This window comes from Liolophura sinensis, chromosome 13, assembly GCF_032854445.1.
Source record: "Liolophura sinensis isolate JHLJ2023 chromosome 13, CUHK_Ljap_v2, whole genome shotgun sequence".
NCBI lineage: Eukaryota > Metazoa > Mollusca > Polyplacophora > Chitonida > Chitonidae > Liolophura > Liolophura sinensis.
In genome coordinates this window covers 10,688,952-10,704,048 of record NC_088307.1, presented here as the reverse complement: position 1 = coordinate 10,704,048, position 15,097 = coordinate 10,688,952, and the positions used below count along the sequence as shown (strand labels likewise).

Genomic DNA, 15,097 nt, shown 5'->3' with positions numbered 1-15,097 from the left:
CAATATTTCGACATTCTATTTAGCCATCATCAGGAGAGTCTCCTGATGATAGCTGGATTCAAGTCATTAAGACTTGTTCTATCCCAAGACACAGAGGCCTATACTGTACCGGTATATTTTTTTTATTTATTTGATTGATGTTTTACGCCGAACTCAGGAATATTTCACTTATTTACCGTACAGACGGCCAGTTGTGAAAATGCGTGCGTTCACACGACGGTATGGCCAAGCCGGTTTTACGCCAGTTCAGGTATTTGTCCGTCCACACAGTCACATTTAAGTCAGTTTAGTAATTACCACGTCATTCTGACCTCCAAGTACCCGTGGCATTTAATCCAGTTACCGTGCACACGGCACTGATAAACCCGCTAAAGCCCTGAAACTGGCTTTAAGCCACGTCACTAGCAGGGGCAAATCAACCGGATTAAAATGCCCCTACGTTGCGTTCACACGGGCGACGTCAAACTGGCTCAAAGCAACTTTCGCAAGGTATTCCAGGTGAACTTTGACTGTGTGAACGGAGTATTATACAACGGCGGCCAGCATTCTTGTGAGAGGGTACCTGGCAGAACCGTGGAAATCCAAGACTATCCGCAGTTTGTTGACATACCTTCCCACGTACGGCCGGAGCGGAAGTTAGCATGAGCTGGACTTGAACTCACAGCGACCGCATTGGTAAGAGGCTTCTGCAATTGGGTCATTGCACCGCGTCCCTTCTTCTAATCCAGATTGATTGAAATGGTAACAAAATTCAGTGTTCGCCCGGGGTTGCCAATAACTCTGTAAAAAAACAGAGTTGATAATTTGTTATATAATCTTCACCAGATGTACATTCCTGCTATGGTTTCACACACTCTCGTAGTAGTGGCTAACGTTAGGTTTGAAATAACGGCACACACCAAATATTTGTGATAAAATTTACTTATAGGCCTTTACGTTTTTCGATTTCCAGATCATGGTATATTTTTTTCTATATATTATAATTAAATGAAACAAAATTTAACTACATTGAAACATTCAGTTTTGCCAATACGAAGTTCTGGTACTGGAGATGGAACATTGTAGGTTAGATTGTCCAATATTCTAAGAGTTTTTAGACATCTTAAATATAACATGCAGAAAATTGCCAATAACTCTGTAAAAAAACAGAGTTGATAATTTGTTATATAATCTTCACCAGATGTACATTCCTGCTATGGTTTCACACACTCTCGTAGTAGTGGCTAACGTTAGGTTTGAAATAACCGCACACATCAAATATTTGTGATAAAATTTACTTATAGGCCTTTACGTTTTTCGATTTCCAGATCATGGTATATTTTTTTCTATATATTATAATTAAATGAAACAAAATTTAACTACATTGAAACATTCAGTTTTGCCAATACGAAGTTCTGGTACTGGAGATGGAACATTGTAGGTTAGATTGTCCAATATTCTAAGAGTTTTTAGACATCTTAAATATAACATGCAGAAAATTGCCAATAACTCTGTAAAAAAACAGAGTTGATAATTTGTTATATAATCTTCACCAGATGTACATTCCTGCTATGGTTTCACACACTCTCGTAGTAGTGGCTAACGTTAGGTTTGAAATAACGGCACACACCAAATATTTGTGATAAAATTTACTTATAGGCCTCTACGTTTTTCGATTTCCAGATCATGGTATATTTTTTTCTATATATTATAATTAAATGAAACAAAATTTAACTACATTGAAACATTCAGTTTTGCCAATACGAAGTTCTGGTACTGGAGATAGAACATTGTAGGTTAGATTGTCCAATATTCAAGAGTTTTTAGACATCTTAAATATAACATGCAGAAAATTAAAGCTCAAATGTACCTGTTCAGAGTATAGAGAGAAAGAAGAAGAAGAAATTGAAAAACAGCAGGAGGCTAAACGGAAAAAGAAGGAAGAAGAAAGTAACAACGTGACAGAAACCAACCACAGAACGGTGATCGAAACTGGTCTCTTCAACACCACATTGAAAAGGAAAACAGCCAACTCCGTCAACATCAGCTCAGAGAAGCGTTGACACTAATAATGACCTGACTACTGAAGAAACAGACGATGACACTTGTTCGTACTGCGGGGAATACTTCAACCAGTCCAAGGTTCGTGATTCTTGGATCCAATGATTCATGTGCGCACGCTCGGCTAACGAGAGTTGTGATGAAACTTCCTCCGAAGAGTCGTTCATTTGCGAGCTTTGTAAAATTAAAATGAAGCACAATAATCTTAACAATTTTCGCGAATTAATTGGGTTGTGTAGCGCTCATTCTTTAATTTGTAGACAAACCTTCAGTACTTTTGAATTAAGCAGTGTGTGTTTGCGATAAGTTACACTCGATTATCAACGTAATTTAATGGACGTTATCCTCAGTGAAGGAGGCTCTGGATTCACAAACAGGGATATGTCATCTATATGTTCAAAAAAATGCCTTACATGGAGAGATGGTCAACGTTAATTTAGATCAAGTATTCAATCTGTTCTATTTTCAGTGTGGGATTTTTTGAAGACCGTATGTGGGAAAGTCCGTTGAACCATGATGAATTGGTCACGTGCAACCATGTCACAATCGTTCAAGTGATTAAAATTTTTCTACCAATGTGCTTCTAAAGTATCAATCAATCAATCACGGTTGTCGTTTGCATTTGTGTGACTTTATGTGGAAAATTCCGATAGTGGCTTATATGGGACAGACATATTATATTCAACAATTGTCCTCAAATGTCCTAAGAACTTTGTCGTGCATGGGTAGGCCGTATATTTTATGAAGCCCGTGGTGACCAGTATAGTCTATGTATTAATAAACCATTGCTTTAATTCCCAGGTAGAATATGGATAGAAAGAATTGTCGACTATAATGTTACCCATGCGTATATGATGCAGTAAAGGACATGCGTGAAATAGTGTGGCCGATAGCAGATCCGATAGTGCGGCCCATGACTGAGCAATTCATGGCCGGAATTTTAAAAACTTGTGGCCGAACACTGAAAGCATTTATCAAGTAATGATGAATGCGTTTATTCATCATAAATTCGCGTTTATCTCTACAAACCACACCAGAAACGTAGTATTTGGAATACATGATGTCAGTTATCGGCCATAACCATCTCTAGGCCGCAAACGTTTCCGAACCAAAATTTACATTGTTGGGTGGTATTGGTTAAGTGGCCGATAACTGACATATCTACCCCTATATACTAGCCAATTATTCCAAGAGCCGTCTTTCTATAGGCCGGGGGAGCTCGATCATGCCTTTCAACTGGCAGGTATGGCAGGAGGCGCATTTTGAGCGATTTTTGACGATAACTAGAATCATTCGAAGTACGCCATACAATTTTGAGGTTCCGATCGAAGCAGTAGGATTATCAACATGTAGCCTAATATTAAGTCGAAACAGGAGATTGAGGCGAGTGAAGCTGGAAGTTCTGGTCTCTCAGATAACCGCGTAGACGCGTGTTCAAGACTGAGGGTTTTTTTTTCTTGTGACAGCACAACGAAATTTGTTTTCACCAGTCATGGAACTTAAGGTTACCACTTTACTATACAATAAACCATTTGAAACCTTTAGACAATACGTCTACATCTTATTTGCCAGTAGTGTAATACAGATGAGAGAATATTTTCCAAAAATGTAGGTTATCCTTGCATGCAATAGTCCACATCGTTGTTGTATGTTATAGGCTAGGCCTATATGTGCCGTGTGAGTAAATGTGTCCATAGGCCTAAATAATAATGGATTACGATTTTGGAATAATTCGTTATAAGGAGGCCGTACTTCACTGGTTATACGTATGACCATTTGCTATCTATCACAATTGCAAACATGCACACATTACAGTCTACATGCCTTTACAGTTCACGATTAAACCTATTGAACAAGAAGTACATATAGGTGTATGATGTACAAAATGTTGCGTCGTCGTCAATGACGGCAAATATCGCCTGTACATCATGGATATGACTCTTAAGCCTAAACCTCACCATGCACCCGCTTTCCTCCCACGCGCAATGCTGACCGTCGTTTTATATTTATGTGATTTATTTATTCGATTGGTGTTTTACGCCGTACCGGTACTAAGCTAGAATATTTCACTTATTCGACAGACCTTCCCACGACCTCTCAGACCTTTTTGAGAGGAAGCGAGTATGAGTATTGGTGAGAGGCTCCCAGATCATTGCCCCTCGCAAGCGCGTTTTACCTCCCTCGGCCAAAGCTATAAGTGAAATATTCTTGAGTACGACGTAAAGCATCAATCAAATAAATAAATAAATTAAAGTCCATCTTACAATCAAAGCATTTGACAGTATTTACCTCGTTGACCCCAATAAAAGTGAAAGTAATTTTCAGATTCAGTTTTTCGGTCATACATGGGATGGTCGTGGCCGAGGCCATATACGTCAAATGTAAGTGAAATATCTTTGTCCACGGCGTAAAACTTCAATCAAATGAATAAATAAAATTCATTTTTACACTCGATAAATTAATCTGATATTTTTAACAGAAAGTCTGTTGCCTGAGTGATGCTAGGATGTATTCTCCTTTGCAACAGATTGTTCTGTTAAAAACAACACACAAATTCTATTAATTCAACATAATGATACTATTAGACTAACGGGATAGTGTTGAATAGGACAGAATATTATGTTATAATAACCGAATACACTGTAGCATCTCAAGAATATTTCGCTAATACGACGGCGCTCAGCATTATGGTGAACGGAAACAGGGCAAAGCCCGGGGGAAACCCACGACGATCCGCAGGTTGCTGACAGACCCCCCCCCCCCCCCCCCACGCACGGCCGGAGAGGAAGCCAGCAAGCGCTGGACTTGAACTCACAGTGGCCGCATTGGTGAGAAGCTTCTGGGTACGAAGGTTTTCAGATATGTTTCTGATATGTGAGTGAGTGAGTGCTTGGGGTTTAACGTCGTACTTAACAATTTTTCCGTCATGTGACGACGAAGTAATCCTTAAAGAGCATGTAACGTGCCTCCTTGTTGCAGGAAGGATTTCCACCGCTCTTTTATTAAGTTCTGCTTCACTGAGACGCCTACCGAAGGCCAGTAACCCGCCCGATCCATTATACTGATACGGGTTAACCAGTCCTTGCACTATCCCCTTCATGCTGAACGCCAAGCGTTGAAGTTACAACCTCCTCTTTTAAGGTCTTAGGTGTGACTCTACCCAGGATTGACCCTGGATCTATCGCTCTACCAACTGTGCTATTGGGGCCGGTGTTTTTTTTTTTTTCTGATATGTAGCAAACGGGATAGGTTGCTCCGGAGATTCTGGCTGGCTACCTATCAAGCCTATAAAAAATTGGGTTCCATCGAACACGAGTGAAATTTGTGTGAGCACGGCGTTAAACACCAATCAAATAGCCTATCCTATGTCCAATTACATGCACATATACATGTTTATTCCCGATTCATTTATTACACCGGCTTCTGAGAACTAGCACGAGCACCCAGACTAACGCTTTGAAATTTTGCCGATTGTTACCAACTCTACAAATCCACAAGTAGAATACGCGTTGTCTTTTCCATGTCTCTTTTTTCTGTGCATCTCTGAGTTTCCCAGTCTGTTTCTCTGTATTTGTCTCTTTCTGTGCATCTCTGTTTCTGTGCACCTTTCTGTCTCTGTGTATCTTTGTTTCTGTGCATTTCTCTGTTTCTGTGTATATCTGTTTCTGTGCTTCTCTCTGTTTCTGTGTATATCTGTTTTTTCGTATGCCTTATTTCTGTCAGCGAGTCTATTTATGTGTATCTCCCTGTTTCTGTGCATATTTCTGTCAGCGAGTCTATTTCTGTGTATCTCCCTGTTTCTGTGCATATTTCTGTCAGCGAACCGAAGCGCTCGGCATAAACCCAGGGCCTCTGGCAAGTTACTGACCAAAGCCGGTTGACCACTCATTGTCACCAAGATCCCAAAAGCAGTGAGAGCCTTTTGTTGCATTAAACTGATTTCGTGTGAGTTTGGTCTATTACTGTTACTTTTCTTTCCTGTGTTTATATGTATCTCTGTTCCCCTGTCAATTTCTGTGTATCTCTCTGTTTAGGTCTGTTTTTGTGTATACTTTGTTTCTTTCTGTTTCTATGTATGTCTCCGTTTCAGTGTCTGTATCTGCGTATCTCAGTCTGTTTCTGTATATCTCTGTTTAGGTGTCTGTTTCTGCGTATCTCACTGTCTGTTTCTCTACATCTCTCTGTTTAGGTGTATGCCTCTGTTAAGGTGTATGTCTCTATTTAGGTGTATGTTTCTGTGTGTACACACGGGCCATTAATAATCGAAGATAATGTCTCTTATCAACTTGAAATTCTCCCTTTATGCCTTATGATGCAATTTCAGTGGAATGCCGTGTTAAAAACACCAAACTTGACAGCTTACATCCAGTCACAGTATCGTGTGTCAATTGTTCGACCAGTACCTGTTGCCTATTTTTTTTAGTATGGGAACAAATCAATGAAGTGCATGTTCCAGCGTTAGCCTATTTTTGAGCAACATGACACGCCTCAACTCGGCTTTGACAATTGTTTCCAGTTCCCGGGACAGGTGTCTCAACCTTGCAACCACAGCAGTGTCATAAGACAAGACAGGGAGTACTGCTTACCTACTCCTAGCTTATTTCATGATCTACATGCACAAAGGATTGCAAGTCAATCTGCTAGTTTTTTTTTTCCTGTGTTCAGATCAGCCTCCAACAAACTGACCAACAATTAATATTTTGCGGAGGGACACATAAGTTCTATGAACAAACATATCATAAGAAGCAATTAGTTTTATTGGCAGCAGACACTTAAGGGCGTTGTTACTTCCTTTGCAAACAATCATGGGCGTTGTTGCTTCCCCTGCAAACAAACCTGGACGTTGTTACTTCCCTTGCAAACCATCCTGGGCGTTGTTACCTCCCTGATAGACCCTGATAGATGTTACTTCGCTCATGCTGAGGGTATCATAAACGGAACGAGATTTAATGTCTGGACAGCGGCCTTCAGGATGCCATTCTCTCTTCTCCATAGAACCAACTCGCTGGAAAAAAGTATCATATCGATAATTAAAGGATATTCTCTGTATGCATTTATTTGTCTCTTTGCCAATTTACTTGAGCACAGGGACCAGGCTGTTTGAATGATAACTAATTTGTCTGGTGTCATGCAAGGACATTATTCATATTTTGTCCTATGGCGTAATCTACTTCTGTTTCTTCTGCACTGTTTCTCCGGTTATGACAGCATGGTAAGCCTACATTTCCATCTTTATGCGAACAATACCTCCACCGCGAGGTTTAATTAAGCAAATATGAAGTTTTTGATTCTGTTGGGTATATACGTGTAACATTGTGACAAAACCATCAAAAATTCTAGTAGTTCGTAACCAAGTCAAGTTACATTTGCTTTGATTACGCCCAGCTGTCCACAAGTATACATGTATTAGCAGTTTAGCCCGGTTTTAGCTTTAGTCTGGAGTAAAGTGCCCCTAGTTTTGCTGTAGGTCGAGATTGGCCTTAAGATTTAAGCCTGGCTTAACTCTGGTCACCTTTGGACAGCCAGCCCTGAATCATGTTTGTCAAAACAAACTGGACTACAGTTTTGTGCACAAACAAATAAAAATTGAATCTGAAGGCTCAAAACTGGCTGAACAGTGCACAGAAGCAGCAGTCAAAATCGCATCAATTTTTATATTTAAGATTAACTTGAATTACAAAGTTTATTTTCATGCCGGGGCCTCAGCGGCCGAGGGGGTCAGCACGACAGCGTGGCACAATGATCCAGGAGCCTCTCACCAATGCGGTCGATGTGAGTTCAAGTCCAGCTTATGCTGGCTTCCTCTCCGGCCGTAAGTTGGAAGGTCTTTCAGCAACCTACGCATGGTCGTGCGTTTTCCCCGAGCTATGCCCGGTTTCCTCCCACCATAATGCTGGCCGCCGTCGTATAAATGAAATATTCTTGAGTACGGCACAAAACACCCATCAAATAAATACATAACAAATGTTCTCACGACCGAAGTCTTTTTGTGAAACAGACCTGTCGTCTGTTCACCAACAAGACAGGGCCCGATTATTCAAAAGTGTATTAGCTAACACTGGTATTATGTCATATTATATGTTTAAAAAATTAGCGAAATTTTTCAGTCAACACAGTTGTACAAAGGCCACAACTCCAAAATTTAATATGTTAAATTTAACCAAAAGTCTATCGTCTGATTGATTCTAGAATGTGCTCTGTTATCATAACACAATATTGTGTCACATTCAACATAATATCCTGTTAGTCTAACAGAATGGCTATGTTGAATGACTAGAATGTGTGTGTATATTTAACAGAATAATCGGCTGTATTAACAAACTTCATTCTAGCATCACTTAAATAAGACTTTCTGCTAATATTAACAGATTAATTTTTGAGTGTATACTGAGTTACATCATTAATTTTGCACTAAGTACAAAACTTAAAATATGATTTAAGTTACTTCAATCTGATATAAAGTTTTTAGACACTTTCGAACAACGGGACATTACTCACTAAGCTACTTCGAACCCAACGTTGGGAGTAGTTGGTTGGATAAGGTTCAGAGCCAAGACGAGATCATCGCTGAAGTAGACGAGATCCTTCTACGGTCAATATCGAGCGAGACCCTGCCAGTTCTCCGAGAACCAGGGAATTGAAGAGGCTGATTCTGCCTTTCACGATATCCTCTGTAGGGGATAAATATAAGCATTGAATACAAGAACAAAAGAACTGGAGGATATAAGCAACTTACTCGTATTTCATATGTCTATCAGCAACCTGCGGATGGTGGTAGGTTTCTCCTGGGCATAGGAAGTAAGAAATCATGAAAACAGAAGCAGTCAACATACTTTCAATACTGAAATAAGTGATCGCTTGGGGTTTAACGTCGTACTTAACAATTTTTCAGACAAGTGATGACGAGTGAGTCCTTAGAGTGCACGCAATGTGCCTCCTTGTTGCAGGACGGATTTCCACCGCCCTTTTGTCTAGTACTGCTTCACTGAGACGACTTACCGAATGCAAGGATGGCGTCCCACACAACAAATTATACTGATACGGGTCGACCAGTCGTTGCACTACCCCGCTAATGATGAAGGTCAAACGAGGAAGTTACAACTTCTTCTTTTAAGGTCTTAGGTGTGACTTGACTCAGGACACCAACTGTACCAACTGAGCTATCAGAGCCGGTTATAACTTATACAGATGTGTCGTCTTCAGATGGAACTACAGATACTAGTCAAATGTTAAAGGATCACATGACCAGGATAAAGACTCTTTCGGCTTTTGTTTATTTATGGTACCGTTAAATGTATTGATTTGCTTGTTAACTGATTAACGCCATACACAATATTATTTCGTGGGTTTCCTTCCGGCTCTGCCCGGTTTCCTTCTACCACAACGATGGCCGCCGTCGTATTAGTGAAATATTCTTGAGTGCGTCGTAAAACACCAATCAACATAAGTTCATCCAATATAACATATTTTAGAATTAAACCAGTTATAAAATGTCAAGTGTTTTTGACTGAAACTAATGGCCCATGGAAAAGGGTAACGCGAGCTCGAAGTGCTCAAGGATTGTTGTTTACACTGGGCACCCCTGTTTCATTCATTCATAAACCTGACCGCCATCATAGAAGTAAGGAATCCCATGTAAGTCAAAGGCCAAGCAAAGAGATCAACAAATAAAGAAAAATAAATAAATTAAGAGCTATTTGTCTTTAGTTGGAATGATAATTTGAGTGAGAGCGCTGTGTAAAAGGAGAGCGCTGTAGTCAAGTTTTGCGAAAGGAACGTATTGTGGTCAAGTTGTGTGAAAGGAGAGCGTTGGTGGTCAAGTTGTGCGAAGGAACGTGTTGTGGTCAAGTTGTGTGAAAGGAGAGCGTTGGTGGTCAAGTTGTGCGAAAGGAACGTGGTGTGGTCAAGTTGTGTGAAAGGAGAGCGTTGTGGTCAAGTTGTGTTAAAGGAAAGCGCTGTGGTCTAGGTGTGTAAAAGGAGAGCGGTGTGTTCAAGCTCTGTAAAAGGAGAGCGCGTTGTGATCAAGTTGTGTAAAAGAGGAGCGTTGTGGTGAAATTGTATGAAAGGAGTGGTCCGGAGGTGTGACACGAGAGCGTTGTGGCGTGAATGTGTGTAACAGGAGAGTGTTGTAGCTTGGAGGTGTGACAGGAGATCGCTGTGGTGTGAATGTGTGTAACAGGAGAGTGTTGCAGCTTGGAGGTGTGACAGGAGATCGCTGTGGTGTGAATGTGTGTAACAAGAGAGTGTTGTAGCTTGAAGGTGTAACAGGAGAAAGTGGTGGTGTGAATGTGCGACTGTGGAGCGTTGTGGTATGATTGTGTAACTGAAGAGCGTTGTGGTCTGGAGGTGTGACTGGGGAGCGTTGTGGTCTGGATGTGTGACTAAAGAGCGTTGTGGTTTGGATGTGTGACTGGGAAGCGTTGTGGTCTAGATGTGTGACTGGAGAGCGTTGTGGTCTGGATGTGTGACAGGGGAGCGTTGTGGTATGATTGTGTAACTGAAGAGCGTTGTGGTGTGGAGGTGTGACTGGTGAACGTTGTGGTCTGCATGTGTGACTAAAGAGCGTTGTGGTTTGGATGTGTGACTGGGGAGCGTTGTGGTCTAGGTGTGTGAGTGGAGAGCGTTGTTGTCTGGATATGTGACAGGGGAGCATTGTGGTCTCAGTGTGTGACTGGAGAGCGTTGTGGTCTGGATGTGTCAGTGGAGAGCGTCGTGGTCTGGATGTGTGACTGGGAGCGTTGTGGTCTGAATGTGTGACTGGAAAGCATTGTGGTCTGAATGTGTGACTGGGAAGCATTGTGGTCTGTATGTGTGAGTGGAGGGCGTTGTGGTTTGGATGTGTGACCGGAGAGCGTTGTGGTCTGGATGTGTGACTGGGGAACGTTGTGGTCTGGATGTGAGACTGGAGATGTGTGAGTGGATGTGTGAGTGGAGAGCGTTGTGGTCTGAATGTGTGACTGGAGGGCGTTGTGGTCTGTATGTGTGAGTGGAGAGCGTTGTTGTCTGGATGTGTGACAGGGGAGCATTGTGGTCTCAGTGTGTGACTGGAGAGCGTTGTGGTCTGGATGTGTCAGTGGAGGGCGTTGTGGTCTGGATGTGTGACTGGGGAGCGTTGTGGTCTGAATGTGTGACCAGAGAGCGTTGTGGTCTGGATGTGTGACTGGGGAGCGTTGTGGTCTGGATGTGAGACTGGAGAGCGTTGTGGTCTGGATGTGTGACTGGAGGGCGTTGTGGTCTGGATGTGTGCCTGGGGAGAGTTGTGGTTTGAATGTGTGACCAGAGAGCGTTGTGGTCTGAATGTGAGACTGGAGAGCGTTGTTGTTTGGATGTGTGAGTGGAGAGCGTTGTGGTGTGGATGTGTGACTGGGGAGCGTTGTGGTCTGCATGTGTGACTAAAGAGCGTTGTGGTTTGGATGTGTGAGTGGAGAGCGTTGTGGTCTGGATGTGTGACTGGAGGGCGTTGTGGTCTGAATGTGTGACCAGAGAGCGTTGTGGTCTGAATGTGAGACTGGAGAGCGTTGTGGTCTGGATGTGTGACTGGGGAGCGTTGTGGTCTGGATGTGAGACTGGAGAGCGTTGTTGTCTGGATGTGTGACTGGGGAGCGTTGTGGTCTGGATGTGTGACTGGGGAGGGTTGTGGTGTGGATGTGTGACTGGGGAGTGTTGTGGTCTGGATGTGTGACTGGGGAGGGTTGTGGTGTGGATGTGTGACTGGAGAGCGTTGTGGTCTGGATGTGTGACAGGGGAGAGTTGTGGTCTGAATGTGTGACTGGGGAGCGTTGTGGTCTGTATGTGTGACTGGGGAGCGTTGTGGTTTGGATGTGTGACTGGAGAGCGTTGTGGTCTGGATGTGTGACTGGAGAGCGTTGTGGTCTGGATGTGTGACTGGAGGGCGTTGTGGTCTGGATGTGTGACTGGAGAGCGTTGTGATCTGAATGTGTGACCGGAGAGCGTTGTGGTCTGGATGTGTGACTGTAGAGCGTTGTGGTTTGTGTGCGTGACTGTTGAGCGTAGTTGTCTGTGTTCGTGACTGGAGAGCATTGTAGTTTCAGTGTGTGAATGGAGGGGTTTATGACAAAAATCATGTTTTACTGTGGAGAACTGACACACAAGTGGTATAGATATATGTTGGTTATCGTAAAAAGAAAATATTATTGACAAGATACAAACGTACCTGGGCTGCCGTCGGGGGGCCCCCTGAGCAGTGAATTCAGTTCGATTAGGAACACACTGTTGTCTGTGTAGAAGTCGCTCAGGGTTGTAGAAGCTATTGTAGTGCGGAGAGTGGCATTCTTCAACACATCCGTTCTAGCCATCACTTCCGAACGCAGATCTATGAAAGAAAAGACAACACTAGACCAGATTTATGTATGCATCGATGAATTATCCCATAGTATGTTTAAAAAGCACGACTTTTTGATTTATAACATAGCACGGCTGTGATATCGTACTTCAAAGTAAGCAAATTCACGCACATGGAGACAATCGAAAGCGAAAGTTATAACTAATAATGCGCGTTATTTGTATAACCCGAAGACGCAACCGTTTCTGCTTACGGTACCCGAAACTTGTTTTAGCCTTTTAATCATATGACCATGTTGTACGAGTGACGCGACATCGCGTTTCTCGTTGCTCTCTAATGGCGCATCTCATATAGTCTCGTAAGTATTCCGGAATAAAACTGGATTTCTAGAGTTATCAGACATGTCAGAAAAACACGCCTGTGGCTGTGTAGGTTCTGAAATAACTCAAGTTATGTGATTTGTTGTCTTTTTATTTAACAGACAGACGGATTTGTTTGTGAAACACAGGCACGTGTATTAAATGCTGCATTGCAAAGCTACCCTACTTGACGTCTTGGTATTGTGTATCTCGCTGGCCCATTGCATACAAGCGCTCTCTTCAGGGCCTCTGCTGTTGGTATATAATGTCACGGCCATTGCTACGTACATGTAAACTACGTCACTGTCACATGATTCACAGATATCTATTATAGCTTTCTGACAAGTCTATCCATGGAGTGGTTTCCCAGGAATATATGGCATAAGATATTTACAGGGAACTATTTATAAGAATGCAGTATGAATACGGCATAAAACAACAATAAAATAAATAAATAAATTAATAAATTATCCTCATGAACTGAATGAGACAACGTACAACATGTTATTCACGTTGCTACAGTTGTAAATTTCCGGAGTACTACGCGCTGTTCTCAGTGGTATAGTTTTTAACCCCCAGAGTGAAATACGTTATTCACAGGGATACATTTCGAAATTCCAAGGGTCCAATATGTTATTCACATTAATACAGTTCAATATTCCCAGAGTGCAATACGTTATTCACAGGGAAATTCCCATAGTAGAATTTGTTATTCACAGGGATACAGTTCGAAATCCCTGAGGAACAATACATTATTCACAGTGAAACAGTTCAATATTCACATGAGTAAAATATATTAACCACACAGTGTACTACGCTAACGACAACTGTTAAACAGGCCTCACCACTGCATTCCGGGAAGCGTGAGGTCACAATGATCTGTTCTGTTCTACATTCAAATCCTGTTGGACACACTTGACCTTTCTGTAATGAAAATGAAACACAATATTCAAATCAAACAACAGAGAGCTAGTGTATAAAAAAGTACACGCAAAACTAATCGTCAAAAACAGACATTCGTATACCAGTCGTCAAAGAAAATAGACTTATTTCGGAATCAACTACGTTCAACACAAGACTCCATAGAAAGTACATAAAGTAAGGAATTAGAACGCAATCGTGCAAAAAAAAAAATTTTTTTTACAATGCACTAATGACTTTAAAGAATGTAGGCTTTCTAATTAGGTTAATTATGTATCCATGCATGGACACCATTAAGGTAACCCGAAGTGACCCCGCATAGGCTGGCAATACTGGCTTGAACCCCGGCATTGCCGCTTTAGCAGCTATATTTTTGATACACACCACCCAGCACCACCCGCCGGTGGCGGGTGGTGCTGGGTGGTGGTGGTGGATGATAATGGTGGGTGGGGGAGGTTTGGCATTATGGAAGTATTGTGTTTATGTTAAACAGTTATCAACTTTGTTTAACTCATACACACATGTAGGCCTACTTACCCATATTCACGGTCTCTGAGGACGTCAGAGGCCCATGTCTGTTCTAAAGTATGGCTTAAACGTGGAGAAAACATAAAAATGATATGAAAGAGTGCGAAAAGTTACTCCTAAATGCGGTCTTCAATATTTTTTCCGATTTTTCCTTAAGTAGAAAAAGACGCTTGAAAATAATTTTTGTATGGTAGGTATTTGGGACCACCTTTTGGTATTTATAGTCTTTGTTTACTAATGTCATCACATCCTTATATAAAACATTATTATGCAACAACGATAAATACCAAAAGTTGGTCCCAAATACCGACCATACAAAAATATTTTCAAATACCTTTTTCCCTCGGAAAAAGAAATCAAAAAAACATATTAAAGATTACATTTGCATAAGAGAGATTACATAAGTTTTGACGCTCTTTCGTCTGATTTTGGCATCATTTTTATGTTTTCTTCGCGACTGTGGATGGCAGGCATTATTTGTCTGCTTTATTAAACATATACTCACTGATATATATAGACAAACATCTTTACAAGCTCACCATACCATGGAACACTATGGTTCAGAGGTTCATGTAAATGAAAACTTACATCGCATTTCCCTTCGCCTTTCTGGAATTCGGTTTGTTTCGGGACTCACTGGAAGGACCCAGACGAAGATCGGGATTCCGACGACCATGCCACAGACACTGACCAGAGGCCACTGAAAGCAAACTGAGTTGTGATGGTGTCTGTCCGAATCGTTCACACATATGTATCAAGTATGCAACTTCCCTGCAGCTTACGGAGGACCTCAGTTGGTAATGACCCAGGAGCCTTTCACCAATGCGGTCGCTGTGAGTTCAAGTCCAGGGCATGCTATCTTCCTCTCCGGCAGTACGTAGGAAGGTCTCTCAGCAACCTGCGGATGGTCGTGGGTTTCCCCCGGGCTCTGCACGGTTTCCACCCA

At 41.9% G+C, this 15,097-nt stretch overlaps 1 long non-coding RNA gene across 1 annotated transcript; it reads right to left on the bottom strand.

Annotated features, from left to right (window-relative positions):
* Positions 1 to 6,776: 6,776 nt before the first annotated feature.
* Positions 6,777 to 14,849, bottom strand: LOC135481073 (uncharacterized). The gene is made up of 5 exons (XR_010445967.1): positions 14,740 to 14,849; positions 13,548 to 13,626; positions 12,215 to 12,373; positions 8,539 to 8,711; positions 6,777 to 7,045 (listed from the first exon to the last, which is right to left on the bottom strand). It is a non-coding gene; the product is annotated as an uncharacterized LOC135481073 (long non-coding RNA).
* Positions 14,850 to 15,097: the final 248 nt, after the last annotated feature.